Below are 15,630 nucleotides of genomic sequence, written 5' to 3' on the forward strand. Positions count from 1 at the left end.
CTGATGGTATCTATAGAAGACCAAGGTGGGGATGAATTGGAAGGACCAGAAAATCAGACTCTTGAGGAACTTCCAGAAATTTGCAGGTAGTGAAACGCTTGAGCTGTTTGTTTTTTAATATGATACTTCTGTGACAAAAATTGTCTGTCTCCCCAAATCCTCAGTAAAATCTTCTTCTCGTGTAAAGGCCTTGGTGGGTATTTTTTCTACCTGAGAGCAGAGGGAGTTATGAAAATTAATAAAAAGGCTAAAATGCCCATCTTGGCCAAGGCCATGGGGAGTGTGGGGTGGTAAGATGTGCAAATAAGTCCTAGGAGACAGAGGTAACCGTGGACAGATAAGCCTCCCAAAACATATCCAGATCTTGAAGAAGGCATTAATCTTTCATAATTTGTAGAATAATAAGGCAATTTCACTTAGTTCTTAATGATCAGGGTAACCCAGGAAACACCTAATGTTACACATACCATGCAGATTGAATTTGCCTTACATTTATGTTGAAGCTTCTGATTGTCTTACAAGGATAGAAGAGCTATTAAAGTGTTCACCTCTGTGGTGTTTATCTACCAGCACCATGTAAGCACTAACAGGGTGCAAGGTTCCACCCTGGATGTTCCCAGGTGATGCTTCACAAACTCTCTCAGTAAAGGGCCAGCCATTATTAATTCCAATCCATTCAGAAGGATGTGTGGCCTTACTGTTTGTGGCATGAATACAATTTGTACAACATGAGACTCAACACAAAAATTCAGCAACACCCAGCCTGGTCTATTTCCTGTTTAATAAAAGGAACCCATGAATTGTGCTTAGATATGAATGTCATGGCAATGGCACACTGCTTGGGAGTTTCCAAACTCTTACTTTCCATTGCTGTACTTATCTCATTCCAAATCATAAGAGTTTGCTAATAGATACTGGTCCACACTCCAAAATTTGAATAGTATAGTTCTAAACCACATACATAAATACAAAATTTGTGCTCTCAGAAAGCTCACAAATTTTCCATTAAACTAATACATATATAAGCGTGTTCATCATAAGACTAGGCAATCACAATACTTACTTACAAAACAGGAATGCTTAATTACAAAATGGATTAATACACAATACAAATTACGAGTTTTTATAAAGAAGCAATTTGGGAAAACTAGATTATTAGGAAAGAAAGAAAGAAAATTGGTTTGTGGGGATAGAGGAGAAGAAACGTTTGTGAAGGGGAAAGATCTACAATGGGATCCTGAGGGCTGTTTAGGATCAGAAGAGTTGAAGAGACAGCAGGAAGAATATGAACAAAGGCATGAAGGTCCAAACTCTCCAGGTGAGTTGAGGGACAGTCAGCAGATGTGTTGGGCAGGAGAGGAGAGTTGGTGCTGACATGTATGGGAAGGCAAGTGGAAAGCACAGGTTAGGGCTAGAACATAGAAGACATCAAATGTCGGACACAGAACTTACGCTTCAACCTGTACGTTTACAGAAAACAGAGCACCAGAAAGGAATAGGGGCAGCATTTCATATGACTTATTTAGTCCATGAATTATTTAATAAACACTGCAGGTACAGGAGACTATACTAAATGCTAAGTAATATGCAGAATGGGGGCAGGGAGAGGAATTCAGAGGCGGTACCCCAAGGACTGTAGGACTGTTGAGCTTGAACTAGGACAGTCATGAATAAGGAAGAAATTGGATAAGTCAAATCTGTGATTCCAAGAAAAAAGGGGGAATATTTTAAAACATATTTTATTGATTATGCTATTACAGTTGTCTCAATTTTTCCTACTTTGTCCACCTCTGCCCTGTACCCACCTTCCCTCCAGCAATCCCACCCCACTTAGTGCATGTCCATGGGTCCTGCATATAAGTTCTTTGGCTTCTCCATTTCCTATACTATTCTTAACATTTCCCTGTCTATTTTGTACCTACCAATCATGCTACTTAGTCCCTGCACCTTTTAAATTAACATGTGCAATTGCACATAAGGCATATATTCATCAACACTCCCCCCATTATGCCTAGCTCTCCATCATCCTTCAAGACTCAGCTCAAATGTCACCCCCTTGGCAAAACCTTCCCCATGAGGTTTTATCTACTTTTTCCTCTGTACCTGCATCACACCTTTTACCATCCAACTTTGAACTTCTCACTGGCAAAATAAATGCATGAAAGGCAGAGGAAGGAGTCACAAGTAACTCAGAAGGTTTTAAAAAAAGCTAACTTGGGAGGGGGGACCAAGATGGCCACGGAGTAGGAACAGTGTTCTCAGCTCGCTCCTGTTAAGGAGACAATCCAGGAGGAACAAACTCGGGGAGGAATGACTGAGTGAGTGGGAATATCTGATAACGTGAACGGGGAAGAGATCGTGGGAGCAGCGTGGAGGGGGATGGAGGGGTTTATCACAAACTGCAGGCTGAGTCATTCTGAGACTCCGTGCGTTTGCAGTATCAAGCCGGAGAGCTCACTAGCCGGGAGTGAATTCTTGTAGGGAGTTAGGGAGAGGATTTGGCCGAAAAAGCCAGAGGAGTGAGAGAACAGTGAACAACCAGGACTGGGAGAAACTGTGTGACCTGAGTCTAGAGAGAAACATCCTCAGCTGCAACCTCCGACGGAAAGCTCGGCATCCCGGGCGCGCCCAGCACTTGCGCTAGGGCCCTACCGAACAAAGGAGCAGTTTTGGGGCTAGGAGACGGGCCGCACAGAAAAGCTGTTTCGGAGCTCCGGACCGGGGGAGAACTGTGTTCTTGAAATCAATGTTTGCTCTTTAGTCGCGCTAGAATACAACAGAACAAACGGCAGGTTTGGGGCTAAGAGAGAAATAGGACGTGTAAGTAGGGAAGAGGGCGGAGGCGGAGGTTCTGGAGGGGAGACGGTTTTAGGGCAAGGAGAAGGGCCCGCGGGGAGGGGCTGCTGTGAAGCTCCGGACCGGCAGAGAGCTCCGGTGAAGGAGAGTGCTGCGTTGACCGACCACACTAGAGTCCCACAGAACAAAGGGACGGTGCTGTGGCGGGAAGAAAGATAGAGCGCGCAGGCCGATAGACAGGGAAGCCAGCGGAAGCGGTATCGGAATAGAGAAAGTTTTGGGGCAAGGAGAAGAGCACAGGCAGGAAAGCCACTGCAAAGCTCCAGACTAGGGGAGAGGCCCTGGGCAGGAAAGGGCCACTGGGCCCGGCACTTTGACCGACTGTGCCAGAGTCCTGCAGAACAAAAGGACGATCTTGAGACAGGGAGAGAGGTGGGGTGCGCAGGCATATAGACAGGAAAGAGAGCAGAAGCTGTAGCCTGGGAATAGAGACAGGACTGGAGGCAGGGCGGGGATTGCTGGCAGGCACAGGCTGGACCAACAGAGGGAAGGAGTAGCTGGACAAGCCTGAGGAGGGCTGAGGCTGCCTCAGGAGGGGACAACTAAAGGCAGCTCACAGCAGAGCGGTGGTAGGCCCACGAAAAAAAGACTAGCAACCCCAGAATCAAGCAGAACCCTCCCACAGCCAGCCAACCAACCAGAAAAGATTTGAAACTCATGGAATTTTGAATAGGAGCAGACTCAGGAAGGAAGCAAGGAAAAACCAAAAAACAAACAAACCAAAAACACCCAGAGACTGTGCATAAAAGTTGAATTGAGTTAAAATCCTCATTCTTTTATCTCTCACTCTCTCTCTAACTACCCCTACCGTCAGTCCCTTCTTATTCTCGCTCCTTATCTCCCCTCCCCTTCCCCACCTTCTCTCCCCTTAGCATTCTCCCCTGCATCCTATTCTCAGTTAATTTTATAATTTTAAGTTCTCTCCCTTTCTCACCCTCTCCTTTCTCTGCGCTACTCACCTTCAACTTTATTAAATTTCTTTCTTTATTTTGTCCCCCTTCAGTCTACATTCATTTTTCTTTCATCTCTTGTCCTTATTTTCCTTCTCTCCCTATACATAATCTCTCTCTCCCTATTACACTTTATATTCTAATCTCTTAATATTCAAATTATAATTCTAATCTATCCCCCTCTCCCTTTACTCTCCTATTCTTACCCCTTCTCTTTTTCTACCCCATCCCCCCACTTCTTTCCCTACCTCTTGTATTTCTCTCCTTCATCTTATCTTTTGCCAACTCTTCAATTTCAATCCTCCCCTCCCTAATATCTCCTCTTCTTCCTGATTTCCTTCCCTCCTCTGAGCTCTTTTCCTCCCAAATCCTCTTGCTTTCCTATCTCCTATTCCTCTCTCTCTATATCCACCTTTTCTCTCTATCTTGCAACTTTATATCATGTTTTAATCTCCTAATCTTTTTTATAACATATAATTTAAAAAAGAATTTTAATCCAGTCCCCTCTCTTCTACCTCCCCTTCTTCTTTTGTTCTCTCTCCTACCCTTCTCTTCTCTACTGTCTCTCTCTCTTTCCTCTCTCCCTTCCTGTCTTGCTATTTTCTACTCTGTATTTTTATCCTTAAAAAATTCTCTCTCAATCTATTTCCTACCTTCTAACCTCCCCAGCCCTCTCTTTCAATTTCTGGCTGTCTGTCTACCTGGATGTCTGTTGTGTCTACCCTACCTCCCACGCTAATCATATAGTATATACCGATTATATAATCCTAATACTATACACTTCCACTTTCTCTCTCCACACTGTAACCCTCCCCTCCTTTTCAAACAGACAGTGTAAGTGTTAATTGCTCTCTTACATAACCTTGAACCCAATTGCTAATATTAATACTCTATCAACTTCCAGCTCAAAAATTACCCTTCCTTCATTTAAAACAACTCCTTTCTGTTTCTCCTACGAAATAAGAGTCCCAGTATCTCCACAAGTATATTAACACAGGCTCATTTGCAGCCTATAGTGGGATTGTATTTGGGGGAGACATTGGAGGGTGTGGGTTTCTTGCCTGGGTTGTGTAATTATGTTTTAGCAGCACCTTCACAAAAGATCTCAAGACAAGGTGGGCAGAGTGACTCTCAATCAATTAACCAGAGAAAAAGATCCACCAAAAAGTAGCTGAAATACAACCAGACAGATTAAAGAAATATCATCAAGGACAACACAGACGGAGATCCAGGAGGGCGGAGGATTAAGTGGAAGCTACACTAACCCCCTCCCAGGACCAACCAGTGCTGACTCAGCCCCAGTACAGCAGACAGACCATCCCCCTCCAAGTGGTGTCATACTAAGGGGAAATAAAAGCCCTGCCTACAGGAATTAAGTTGCCACACCCACGGTCCTTAAGCCTGACGGCTGATCACAGATTGAGTATAGTAACAAATAAAGAAGAGAGACAAAGGCAGTAGATCCCTGGAAGTCTCCAACAGGCTGCCTAGGGCCAGTCTGGTACATGATCTGACGCTACCAGAGGCAGATCCAGGAAGAACTGATCATTCCAAGAAGCACCAACAAACAAAAGGAATCACAAAAATGGGGAGACAGAGAAACAACCCCCCATCAAAAGGAAAGGTAGAATCCCCAGAAAGAGTGCTAAATGAAATAGAGGGGAGCAAAATATCAGATACAGAATTTAAAACATGGATTATGGAGAAGCTAAATGAGCTCAGCGGAAACTACAAAGAACTCCAGAAAAACTACAGTGAACTCCAGAAGAACTATAAGGAACTTACTGAGAATTATACCAGCATCAAAAAGGACATGGAAGCTATCAATAAGAGCCAGGAGGAAATGAAGAATACAATCTCTGAATTGAAGAACACAGTAGAAGGAATTAAAAGCAGGCTAGAGGAAGCAGAAGATCGGATCAGCGAGCTGGAGGACAACGTACACAAAAACTCCCAGACAATGCAACAAAATGAAAAAAGACTGAACAAGACTGAAGAGGTTCTAAGACAGCTGCAGGACAACATGAAACGTAACAATATCCGTATCATTGGAATTCCAGAAGGAGAAGAAGGAGAGCAAGGGATAGAAAACCTCTTCGAAAAACTAATGACAGAAAACTTCCCTCACATGAGGAGAGAAAGAGTCACGCAGATCCAGGAGGCACAGAGGGTCCCAATGAAGATGAACCCCAACAGGCCCACCTCAAGACACATCATAATTAAAATGGCAACATCCAAAGACAAAGAGAGAATCCTAAAAGCAGCAAGAGAGAAACAACTAATAACATACAAGGGAGCTCCAATAAGGCTATCCTCAGATTTCTCAGCAGAAACACTACAAGCAAGAAGGGAATGGCAAAAAATATTCCAAGCAATGAAAAACAGAGGCCTACAACCAAGAATACTCTACCCAGCAAGGCTCTCATTCAAAATGGAAGGCGAAATAAGGAGTTTCTCAGACAAAGGAAGACTAAAAGAATACATCTCCACCAAACCAGCAATGCAAGAGATGCTAAAGGGTCTGCTCTAAAAAGATAAAGAAACAGAGAGAAACAGAGAAGAACACGAGTACAAAGGGGGAAAATGATAATGAATAAGTACTTATCAGTAATAACCTTAAACGTAAATGGATTAAACGCTCCAATTAAAAGACATAGGGTAGCTGAATGGATTAGAAAGAATGACCCACATATATGCTGTCTACAAGAGACCCACCTTAGAACAAAAGATCTACACAGACTGAAAGTAAAGGGATGGAAAAATGTATTCCAAGCAAATGGACATGAAAAAAAAGCCGGGGTAGCAATACTTATATCAGACAAAACAGATTTCACAGCAAAGTCCATAAAAAGAGACAAAGAAGGGCATTTCATAATACTTAAGGGAAAAATCCATCAAGAAGATATAACCCTTATAAATATATATGCACCCAAATATGTAAGGAAAATTTTGAAAGACTCCAAGAAAGATATAGGCAGCAACACACTCATCGTAGGGGACTTTAACACCCCATTGTCAACAATGGACAGATCTTCAAAGCAAAGAAACACCAAAGATATTGAGGCACTGAACAACACTTTAGATCAAATGGACTTAGTCGATATATATAGAAGTTTACACCCCAAAGAAGCAAAATATACATATTTCTCAAGTGCACATGGAACATTTTCAAAGATAGACCACATGGTAGGACACAAAACAAGCCTCAATAAATTCAAGAAAATTGAAATTATATCAAGCATCTTCTCAGATCACAATGCCTTAAAATTGGAAATCAACCTCAAGGAAAAAACTCAAAAACATTCAAACTCATGGAGAATGAATAACATGCTATTAAATAATGAATGGGTTAACAATGACATCAAGGAAGAAATCAAAAAGTTCCTGGAAACCAATGATAATGAACACACAACAACTCAAAACCTATGGGATACAGCGAAAGCAGTCTTAAGAGGAAAGTTCATAGCAATACAAGCCTACCTAAAAAAGCTAGAAGAATCTCTAATAAAAAATTTAACCCTACAGCTACAAGAACTAGAGGAAGAACAACAAGCAAAACCCAGATCAAGTAGAAGGAAGGAAATCATCAAGATCAGAGCAGAATTAAATGACATAGAGTCTAAAGTAACAATTCAAAAGATCAACAAGAGTAGGAGCTGGTTCTTTGAAAAGATAAACAAAATTGACAAGCCTTTAGCCAGGCTCATCAAGAAAAAAAGAGAGAGAACCCAAATAAATAAAATCAGAAATGAAAGAGGAGAAATCACAACTGATACCACAGAAATACAAAGAATTATAAGAAATTATTACGAACAACTGTATGGCAAGAAATTTGACAACCTAGAGGAAATGGACAGATTCCTGGAAAACTATAGTCTGCCCAAACTGAATCAAGAAGAAGCAGAAAGTCTGAATAGACCAATAACAGCTAGCGAAATTGAAGCAGTAATCAAAAAACTCCCAGCACACAAAAGCCCAGGACCAGATGGCTTCACAAGTGAATTCTACAAAACATTTAGGAAAGAACTAACTCCTATCCTCCTCAGACTATTCCAAAAGATACAAGAAGAGGGAAGACTCCCAAACTCGTTCTATGAAGCCAGTATAACCCTAATTCCAAAACCAGGTCAAGACACAACAAAGAAAGAAAACTACAGACCAATATCGCTGATGAACATAGATGCTAAAATCCTCAACAAAATATTGGCAAACCGGATCCAGCAACACATTAGAAAGATCATACACCACGATCAAGTAGGATTCATCCCAGGGATGCAAGGATGGTTTAATATTCGCAAATCAATAAACGTGATACACCACATAAACAAAATGAAAGACAAAAACCACATGATCATATCAATAGATGCGGAAAAAGCATTTGATAAAGTACAACATCCATTTATGATAAAAACTCTCAGCAAAATGGGAATAGAGGGAGCATACATCAAAATAATAAAGGCCATATATGAGAAACCTGAAGCCAACATCATACTCAATGGGCAAAAACTGAGAGCATTCCCCCTGAAATCAGGAACAAGACAAGGATGTCCGCTCTCTCCACTCCTATTCAATATAGTCTTGGAAGTTCTAGCCACAGCAATCAGACAAGAAAGAGAAATAAAAGGCATCCAAATTGGAAAAGAGGAAGTAAAACTGTCATTATTTGCAGATGACATGATAGTGTACATAGAAAATCCTTTAGACTCCACAAAAAAACTACTCAATCTAATAAGTGAATTCGGCAAAATAGCAGGATACAAAGTCAATATTAAGAAATCGAAGGCATTTTTATACACCAACAATAAAAACTCAGAGATAGAAACTGAAAGAAAAATCCCATTTACCATAGCAACAAGAAAAATAAAATACCTAGGAATAAACTTAACCAAAGAGGTAAAAGACCTGTACACAGAAAACTACATAACACTGAAGAAAGAAATTAAAGAAGATACAAATAAATGGAAGCGTATACCATGCTCATGGATGGGAAGAATCAACATCATTAAAATGTCCATACTACCCAAAGCAATTTATAGATTCAATGCAATCCCTATTAAAATACCAGCAACATATCTCACAGACCTAGAACAAATACTTCAAAAATTTATATGGAACCAAAAAAGAGCCCGAATAGCCACAACAATTTTGAGGCAGAACACAGTAGGAGGAATCACAATACCCGATATCAAACTATACTACAAGGCCACGGTAATCAAAACAGTCTGGTACTGGCATAAAAACAGACATATAGATCAATGGAACAGAATAGAGAGCCCAGAAATAAGCCCAGGTTCATATGGTCAACTAATATTTGACAAAGGGGGAAAGAACATCAAATGGAATGAAAAGAGCCTCTTCAACAAATGGTGTTGGGAGAACTGGACAGGGACATGCAAAAAAATGAAACTAGACCACCAGCTCACACCATACACCAGAATAAACTCAAAATGGATCAAAGACTTAAATGTAAGCCGTGACACCATAAAAGTCCTAGAGGAAAAAATAGGCAGGAAAATTTCAGATATCCCACGTAGCAACATTTTCACTGATATATCTCCTAAGGCAAGGGAAATAAAGGAAAGAATAAACAAATGGGACTACATCAAACTAAAAAGTTTCTGCTCAGCTAAAGAAAACATCAGCAAGATGCAAAGGAAACCAACCATATGGGAAAATATATTCGCCAATGACATCTCAGACAAGGGTTTGATCTCCAAAATATATAAAGAACTCATACGACTCAACACCAAGAAGACAGACAACCCAATTAAAAAATGGGCAAAGGACCTGAACAAACACTTCTCCAAAGAAGACATACAGAGGGCCCATAGACATATGAAAGTATGCTCAACATCACTAGCCATCAGAGAGATGCAAATTAAAACCACAATGAGATACCACCTCACACCAGTCAAAATGGCAATCATCAACAAATCAACAAACAACTTGTGCTGGAGAGGATGCGGAGAAACGGGAACCCTGGTGCATTGCTGGTGGGAATGCAGATTGGTGCAGCCACTGTGGAAAACAGTTTGGAATTTCCTTAAAAAACTAAAAATGGAACTGCCTTTTGAACCAGAAATTCTATTGCTAGGATTATATCCAAAAAATCCCGAAACACCAATTCAAAAGAACCTATGCACTCCAATGTTCATAGCAGCACTATTTACAATAGCCAAGTGCTGGAAACAACCTAAGTGCCCATCTGTAGATGAGTGGATCAAAAAACTGTGGTACATTTACACAATGGAATTTTATGTAGCAGAAAGAAAGAAGGAACTTCTACCATTTGCAACAACATGGATGGAACTAGAGAAAATTATGCTTAGTGAAATAAGCCAGGCAACAAAAGAAAAATACCTTATGCTGTCACCTATTACAGGAAACTAATGAACAACACAAACAAATGAGCAAAATTGAACCAGAGGTATGTAAACAAGAAGTAGACTAACAGTAACAAGGGGGACGGGGGGGAGGAAAAGAAAGGTGTAAGGGGATGGGTCAAGTTAAAAAATATATATATATATGAATGTTGCCCTGGCTGGTTTAGCTCAGTGGATTGAGCGTCGGCCTGCGAGCTAAGTGTCGCTGGTTCGATCTTCCAGTCAGGGTACATCAGAGAAGGAAAACTCTGACTCCAAAAAACCTCCGCTGCCTTGCGGCATACCTCTTCTGGGGAAAGGCTAAGGGAGTAAACCCCGACAGAAAATCCGGAGCCGGAGTCCCTAAGGCGGTTTGACGTTGTAGTCAACACCGGCAACTCCTGCGGCGCACCTGAAGCCAAGCTGTATCGACTCCGTCTTTCCCTTGGACCCTTCAGCTGCGAAGAGAGGGGGGGTCTGCTGCACGGGCAACAGCAGACCCTCCATATCACCCTGCCCAGGCTCTGTAGCTTCAGCTCCACTGGAGAGGACACTCCAGCGTCATCGCAAGATGTCAATTCAACACGGGAGGAGACAGATGCCGTGTCACTCCCGTGTCGGACTGCACAGCCATTCCCGGCGGTGCAGATAGACACTTGAGAAGCTACACCATCGTCTCTCGAGACGGACGGCTGCCGACGACGATATATATGAATGACCCACAGACGGGTGCAACTGAGTGGGGACTAAATGTGGGCGAGGGGAGGGACAGGGTGCAGGGAAACAAGAGGGCTAAAAAAGTGAGACAACTGTAATGGAAAAACAAACCAAAATTTTTTAGTGGGGGAAAAATGAAAATATGAAGAATGGAAATGCCAGTTCAGTGAATATTAGGACAAAGATTTTCCTTCACGTTGTACATTTTTCTCCCTATTTGATCCCTCCAGAGTTTGGCATTCTAAACAAGTAAATAATGACATAAGTTCCTTTGCATAGAACTAATAAGACCAGTTGTCAACAGAGGTTCTTTTTTTTTTTTGACCAAGTCTTTGACTGGAATGTCAAGCCTAAAGGAAACATACTTGGGCTCAGATTGTTACCAGAAAGCCCTGAGGAACTGGGAATGACTTTCAAAGGTAATAAAAGCCCGTGAGATAAAAGGCCTGGTACCATGGTTGGTTGTGCGGTCCGCAGCAATCTTTCCAGGGAAGGAACGAAGGTTGTTTTCCTGAAAGATGGCTAGAAGGGACCTTAAGGCACAAGGAAAGACCAGAAAGACTTGGAAAAAACAGGTGTGTACAGGCAAGGATGAATGCCAGATATGTGGCACAGCTTCTGTGCCCTGAAGAACAGACTGAAGGTCACCCCAAATATTCCTTGGGTAAGTTCCAGCAAAGCAGAACTAAAGATCATAAGTGATCATTTGCTGCTCTTGTTATGTTTATGCAAACGAACAGGATAAATTAAAAATGGACTTAATGTAGTCCCTTTAAAGACAAGGAGGGTAACCTTAGGGAGAAAAATTATTATTCAAGGAAAATCACAATGATCAGTAGTAGAGTATAAAACAGGGCAACTAACCGTCTTAAAAGTTTCTTCTCCAGATTTAGAGACTTGTTTGCGGGTTATGTTACATAAATTAACACGTGTTTTTTTGTTTTCAAAGGACATAAGCCTATGATCGCATTACCTGAGTGATTATCTGTACGCATAAGCCTCACTTAATCCTCTCTGCAGCGCTGCCTCCTGAGACTCAACAGTTTGGCTGAACTAAATGGCTGGGTTGGGGAAGAATGGGGTGGTCTGTGGGCTTCACTTTAAAACGGGTTTCTCTTTTCTATCCTAATGGCTTGGACAGAAAAGGCCCAGAGGTCTGAGAGGGGGAAAAACCTAAACTATTTACCTCAGCCCAAACTAAGTATAATGGGCAAAAGGGTTTTGGACAGGCGAGATGTGCCTAGCACACCTTCTTACAAAGAAGCTTTTTTTTTTTTTTTTCCCTAATATGGAACATTGAAAAATTAATCCCTGCCTTTTGTCATCTAGTAGTTATGGATTGAATGATGTCTTTTAACCCTTTTCGCCAAATCTGTTGCCCTCAGAACACAACAAGGACACCAGCCTGTTGAACCAAGCACGCTGTTGACCGGAGGCAGCCAACTGACCTGGAGTCTGCACGATCCTTCCCCATGTGGGAAGGCCACCCTCCCCTCCACACCCCCACTCTTATTAGGGTTTTCTGGACCCAAGGGTAGGTAGGACGACGACCATGTCCAGCTTGAAGCAGCTAGAGGAGCTTGAGACCTTCGCCCATTGTCCTTTACAAGATTACAAAGGATCCTAATATTTGAGAGGGGGGGGATAGTTAATTTTTACGAACCAGGGGTATGGGCTTGGGGGAGATTGCTGGGGGAGGGGGGTGCTGGGGGGAGGGGAACAAGGGGGAGAAAATTGGAACTGTTGTAACAATATAATCAATAAAAAACATTAAAAAAAAAAAAAAAAGCTAACTTGGCAAATGGTATCATGCAGTGCCATTTCTGGACAAAGTTCCTATCAGAACTTGTCTCTCATAATTATACTGCTAGAATAAAAAAACACACATTGAATATTAGGTTCAAATAAAATAATAAAAATTACACTTATATACACATTTAACCTCTATCTATATAAAAATAATTTTGTTATTCTCCTCTATTGTGACACTAACCCATTTCATCACTGAAGAAAAATTAGGGGGGAAAGGAGTGACCATTTCAATAGCTAAGAAGTTTCTCTATCATACTCTTCAACTCCTCCTTGGTCAGAAGCAGTCAGGAAGGAATGGTGGGGCACCAGCAATTTATAATGTTCCTATATATTCATTTAGGAACCTGTCTTGGTCAGGACACTACATATGAAGAGTAAGAAGAGTACTGGAAGCATAAATAATAACAAAACCATGGCCAATGAGGTGGATTTTCTTGTATATCATACCTTTGTGTCATTTTTTTAATGTATTAATTTTAGAGAGAGAGGGGCAGGGAGAGAGAGAAATTTTCATTTGTTGTTCTACTTATTTATATATTCCTTGGTTGTTTCTTGTGTGTGGCTTGACCAGGAAATCAACCCACAACCTTTGAGTATTGGGACAACACTCCAACCAACTGTGCTACCTGGCCAGGGCCACCTTCCTACTACTTTTGAGAAAATAAATTTGTAAAGGATATAAGCAAGATCTGTGTGAAGAAATTAAGTGTTTCATATTTTGACTATATAATAATCTTAATTAAAAAAATATTTATAAGTATATATATCTATAAACACATATCAGTATATAGATATAAGAAAAACCCTCATTAATAAATCTTAAGATAACTTATTAAATTTTTAAAATTTAACATTAAACTCTTAACAAATTAAATTTAAATATTAAAATTTTATGTTAACATATAGTTTATGTCAACATAAAAGCAAACTTTCATTTCCAATAAGAAGTAGTTCTCCCAGTCCTGGTGGGGTGGAAGATAGAAGGACTGAAAGCCAGGGGAAGATTGGGGGTGTCTCCCTGAGGCTGAAGCAGATTCCAAATCCAAGGGAACAGAGCTGGGAGCCAACTTTAGAAGTCAAGAATGGAGTTCACATAGGTTAACTCAACCAAAGGGGACAAAGCCAGGATGAAGACTGGGGAACACAGAAAGGGTTCCCAAAATGAGCAGGGATAAGTCTGGGGAAACTTTCTGGAGCTTAAGAAGCACATGACATGGTGTGATGTAGTATGGCATGATGTGGCGTGACATAGTGTGGTGTGGTGTAGTGTGGTTTGGGATGGCATGGCATGGCACTGTGGTACAGTTTGGAACTGTGTAATGTGGTACAGTGAAGTGTGGTGAGATGTGATCTGGGATAGTATGACATGGTATAGTCCGGTGTGGCATGGCATGGTGAGGTATAGTCCAGGATGGCGGGGCATGGTGTGGTACAATCTGGTGTGTCACGGTGTAGTGTGGTATAGTATAGCCTGGGGTGGCAGGGCATAGTGTGACATGCTATGGCATGGTCTGGTGTGATGTGGTGGGGCATGGCATGGGATGCCAAATTGAGCCAAAAGGTGGGAAAACCAGATATAGAATGAACAGTGTTATCATCGGAGAGAAGATGTTTGGGGACTGGAATGGAAGGGACACAAGAGAGCTAACTGGAAATGTCTGCAGGGAGCTAGAGAGATATGCAGGAAGAACACCCAAGGGAAAAGTAAGACCTAAATATGTTGATCTTCCTCTAGAGGGGACAAGTGATGTCATAATAACAGGACGGCCATCTGCTGAGCACCTGTGTACACAGATAGAGCCAAATGTTTTTGCATATGTTATCTCACTAATCCTCACAGACCCTATGTGATAGCACTCAGGAAAGTGAGGCTCAGAGAAGTGAAGCAGTTTGCCCAAGGTCACACAGTTAGTAAATGATGAAAGCTTATGTAAACCCAGATTTACCTCATTCTGAGTAAGACTTCCTGTCAGAGAGTTCTGAGCAGTGATTAAAAAGTGCACACCCCTCCAGAGGACTTGTTAGAACCTGTTTTTGAGGCCAAGGTGAGGGTAGGAGTGGGGAGATGTATATAGTTTGTACCAAAGCCATTGCTTTGATTTGTTTTAAGCCAATGCCAACCTGATTTTATATCTATCAGAAGCACAGGTTGAGAGGTTTCAGAAGCACTAGTATAGAGAGAACAGAGGAGCAAGGGCAAGTCCTTTGGAAATGTTTTCATTCAAGGGAATAAGGTAATGAAGAGGTTACATACAAAATGTTGATGCAGCAGAGGTGAGACTGAGTAACAAGTAAGTTTATTGGCCTTGGAAATCACATGATCACAGTGACCCTTTGGAAGACAGACACAGGATGACTAGGGTGGGCTTTAAATTTGGAGGGGGCTTGGGGAAGGCAGTGGCATGGGCAGGAGACTATTACTTCTGTTCAGAATTTCTGTATGTGTTTGCAATCATGGGATAGATTCAAGAAAAGCATCTAGCTCCAAATTTAGCTGTTAGTGAAAACAGAGGGAATTAGTCACCAGAGGTAAAAGGCAGCCCACAAATAATGACATCAGCAGAAAAAAGAAAGAGGCCAAGAGTCAGCAAAAATTTATACAGCAGAGTGCGCCCCTCAGCTGATACCAGTATACATACTCACACATACAAATACAGTTTCACAGGTTTAATTGATGGAGCACATTGCTAGCAGCTCTCAGATGGAAATCTTGCACAGAGAAATGCTCCAGTGAAGTCTCAAGGAGAAAATGGCAGAGCTGTGAGAGGGCCAGGTGAGCTCTCTGCTCTGTCCCAGAAAGGAATATTGCTGCTTTTCCTGGGGGCTCCCAAAGTCGCTGGCAGCAGGAACAAGATCGCTCATCCAGCCAGTGTGACTGCAAGATTCCTGTACAACTTCCATTTCACCTTCACTTGTTGTGTATCAGAAGCTTC

The sequence above is a fragment of the Furipterus horrens genome, unplaced genomic scaffold (assembly GCF_987537825.1).
Source record: "Furipterus horrens unplaced genomic scaffold, mFurHor1.1.pri manual_scaffold_3, whole genome shotgun sequence".
NCBI lineage: Eukaryota > Metazoa > Chordata > Mammalia > Chiroptera > Furipteridae > Furipterus > Furipterus horrens.